Source organism: Mytilus galloprovincialis, chromosome 6 (genome assembly GCF_965363235.1).
Source record: "Mytilus galloprovincialis chromosome 6, xbMytGall1.hap1.1, whole genome shotgun sequence".
Lineage (NCBI taxonomy): Eukaryota > Metazoa > Mollusca > Bivalvia > Mytilida > Mytilidae > Mytilus > Mytilus galloprovincialis.
Genome location: NC_134843.1, coordinates 52,291,912 through 52,296,088, shown reverse-complemented (window position 1 = coordinate 52,296,088; position 4,177 = coordinate 52,291,912). Strand labels below are relative to the sequence as shown.

The 4,177-nt window shown below is 31.6% G+C and overlaps 1 long non-coding RNA gene across 1 annotated transcript; it reads left to right on the top strand.

The window, feature by feature from the left end:
* The first annotated feature begins 2,309 nt into the window (after positions 1-2,309).
* LOC143079849 (uncharacterized) lies at positions 2,310-3,801 on the top strand. Its single transcript, XR_012979501.1, has 3 exons — positions 2,310-2,685; positions 3,042-3,120; positions 3,683-3,801. It is a non-coding gene; the product is annotated as an uncharacterized LOC143079849 (long non-coding RNA).
* The last annotated feature ends 376 nt before the right edge of the window (positions 3,802-4,177 follow it).

The following is a 4,177-nucleotide window of genomic DNA, read 5'->3' as shown; positions in this document are numbered from 1 at the left end:
TGCTGACTTGGCAACTGACATGATGGAGGAATCGTTTGTTGAATTTATAGCCGATGCTTCATCTGACGATAAATTCATAAAGTTTGCCGATTATATATTGGAGTTTTATATAGAATAAGATTCCAGATTTCCAACAACTATTTTGGCATCACCTCCTGACCCTAAGAAAAAGAGAACCAGGAATGGTGCCGAGTCTTTTGATGCCCAACTGAACGAGTAGTAGTTTTACGCTAGCCATCCTTACATTTTTTCTTTGTTGGTGTGTTATTGAACTTACAAACAATATCTTACATAAGGATGAGTACTCTAACAGTATAAACACCCGTTCGGAAATATGAAAAGGAGAAGATAGACTTCCAACATAATACAAATCTTGTAAACGGTGAATGTACTACTGTGGACTTTGTACTTTGTACGACGTTTTGGCTACAAATATTCTGCCAGAACTGACTTCTGAACTCATATCAAGATATATCAGATTAATGCTGTCCTCTGAACAAACGTTTTCATACATTTCAATGATGAGTTTAACTTGCATGTTATAAAGACCTTGAACTTTATAAACTTTAATTCTTTAGTATGGCACCGCTTTCGTTCAAAGGGTATATCCTTTAATTATTTGCTGAAAATTTATCTTTTTTATTGTGTCAATTTTCGCGTCATATGTCGGACAATAAGACTGTAGAAACACTTAACTCTTAGAGTTTTCATTGTTTTCTGTGTAAGCTTTTTAAAATATTGAATATAAGGTAGAGCTGAATGGTAGATTAGAATGAGATAGAAGATAAGTACATGGACGATGTTTTTCTGTAGAAAATGATTTTAATATATGAACATACAAAGGTTGATAAGCTAACAATTGTGTTCGTGACAAATATTTCACGCAATATAGATAATGTTTCAAATAGGATTCATTTCAGAGAAAAGACAATATATGAAGACAATGTTTTCATTTTTGTTAAATTGAAACTGGATGTGATATGTATATACAAATACAAACAGGAATTTTTTTTTATTAATTGTAACATTTTTATGGATATATAATCAAAACAAAAAGTTAATTTGAATCATTTTACAACATTTGTTAACATTTACATTTTTAACTTTCTTAAGATAAACACAAATAAACAAACATGTACAATATTGTTCTAGTTAATTCGAACATGAAATCAATCTGAATGACTAGTTGCAAGAAGTAACAGCAGCATCGGAATACATTTTGTTATTTTACTTTTTTGCATTTTGCATTTATCATGAAATACACTGATGGTTTATAAATATTCAGTAGTTATGTAAACTCACTAGCCAATATCAGGGAAAAATAGTTACATATTAAGTGATGGAGTTCGTGATACCTGATCTTTAGTTTTCTTCGTTTTATGTTGTTGACTCGTTAATCCTCTTTTTTTTTTCTAACTATGGCGATATACGTTTTTTTCGACTTTAAAGGTTTAAGTGTTCGTTTTGTGTCCTCGCCTCTTTTGTGATATCGCTTTCTTAGAACCGCATGTAGTACTATAAAGATGGTCTATATCTATTTTAAAAAATAGTTCCCTTTTGAAAGAAAAAAAATATTTTGGTCCGTGATATCATAAAATCCATTGATCAAGGTCTATAAAAGACTTTTATACCATACACACTCAATTGTATACAGAGAATAGTAAGGAATATACCGAAACAAATTGAATCTATACATTTTAAACAGTATTGATGGTTGTCTTTGGTATTTTTATCGACACTCTTGATATCTTCGTGCAATTCCTGCTCCATTTGCAATTGCGGAGTTTTGTCGACACATGTTTCATTGAAATGTTTTCCCGTTGACCCTCTGGGAGGCACAACTAGGTTTTTATTGTCTTTTCGTTGCTGTTTAGAACATGAATTATTATATGCACAACTCAGTTTCAGTAAAAAATGTAGGAAAATACTTTGTGTATCATTTTCGGCGAATTTGTAATGCAAAGAAATGCTCCATACTGTACAAAATGCAATCAAAACGCTGCAAAAGAGTTGAACCTCAAGAAAAATATTGAAATATGAAATTGGTTTGCAGGCTGGTAGTATTTCCGTCACCATAGTTATAAAAACGATAAAAGTTAGTAGTATAGTAAACGCAAGTGATCCACGTTCGCCAGACGCTACAGGAATACAAAACACCAGTAAATTTGCAAAACTAAGGAGTACAATAGGAAGAACTAGGTTCAAGAATAGAAAACTCGGATTCCTCGATAATGTAATGTTAAATCTAACCATTGAAAAAACGTTTGGATCAACTTCACCGTCTACAGAATTTGCTGTAGGTGTAATACCACCAAATCATGGTACGTCACATCCGGTTGCATACGAAAGTAGGCCTAAAAAAATATTCCCTTGAATTTGACAGTTGTAGAAAATTAACCCTGCATTTCAATGCACTTAAATTTTTCTGAGTCGTAAATATGTATGTTGGGTGTCTGAAAGCATCATTCTTTTTTTATTTGATGGTCTTATAAAATATTTTGGAACGTTAAGGTTACATAGTTACCAAAGCAGGTAACCAGTAAATAACAGTGTAAAAATTGGGTTGTCTACCCTCGGCGGTGGTTACTTTCTTATATGCAATGAAATGTAGTGTGAAATTTTCACTGTATCACTGGAAAGGATTGAACTTTACACATGCAAAGTATTTCTTTGGTTGAAATAAAGGTAAATACTGTACGATTTTTTTAAAAGTGCCAATTTAACAAAGACTAATAGGGAAAAATCAATGGTGGTATTACACCTATTTAGGGAAACTAAATGTGCACTCGTGACCTTATTGTACTTTCACTTTTAAAAGTTATTAATAAACCAGTTCATACATTGTAAACATGGACTATTCGGAATGGATTTAGACACAGAAAGTAAGTTTGAGGTAAAATTGCATTGAAATGGGGGTTTACGGGTGTTTTCTTAGTCAAATGGGTGGACAGACGAAGCTGTATTTAGATTACTGTGTTAAATTTTAAATTACCCTTACAGTTTTTGTTTTGTTTATACAACATGTGATTTTTTTATTTCAGTGTTAACCATGTTCTGAAGAGCATTCTGTTGAAAAATCTTATATGTGAATTGGTCTGCAGATGACACTTCAGCATTAAAGTATGTATCAACTATCATCATGTTTTTTTTTGTTTTGGCCGCAAAAGTTTACAATTTGCCATTGTGTCGTCTACATTTTGCACAGACAATAACTCATCTAAACACTTATTTGTCCTGAATTTATACACATCAGAATCCAGTCTCACATACTTAAACTTTATAATTCTTACCAATTATTTTTTGTACCAGCATTCCAAGGGACATAACCCTTTTTAAAAATATTTTGAGGTATTTTTTTATTACTCTTTCTCCCCATTTTCTAATGTAAAATACAAGAAAGTGGACTTTTTGTGTAAATCTATTAGAAATATACTGTTATGAGTAAATAAAAAGACTTTGATACCAGTAGCAATAAATGATTGACTAAAAGGGAACCGTTATTTCTCACACTGGGGGAACAGACCAAAAACTCAAGTTACACATAAGGGCTTATAGAAACTACCGTGTAGACTGTTAACATTTATAGAGACAGTTCTTTCAGCTAAAACACTTTAATTATTGATTTAACATTACATTTATTTCATTTTTGTGGGAAAATAATCACATTTGTTTTATTTTTTAGACAAAAGATATCAAGTTTTGATGAAAAAGGAAGGAAGGAGGAAAAATGGACCAAAACAGACCAAAACAGACCTTCAAATGAACTCTAAAAGGTGCAATAAAATTGTTTATCATCTTAAAGTTGTCTTTTGTATTCTATTTAATTGTTTGAATGCATATATCATGAGTTTATGATCAGATATTAGTCAACACTGCATTTTATAATGTTACACTGAAATTAGGATTTTTCAAAGAAATTGGACTGAAATTGCCGTAGGATATGGCCTTACATTATAGTGATTTTCTCTGAAACTATAGTTCTGACTGAGACAAAACTTGACAGTTATGCTTGAAATAACTTGCAATTGGAGGGGAAAAAATTGCATTAAGTTTATTTGACATTTAGGTGTTCTTTAGGTGTAATACCACCAAATCATGGTACGTCACATCCGGTTGCATACGAAAGTAGGCCTAAAAAAATATTCCCTTGAATTTGACAGTTGTAGAAAATTAACCC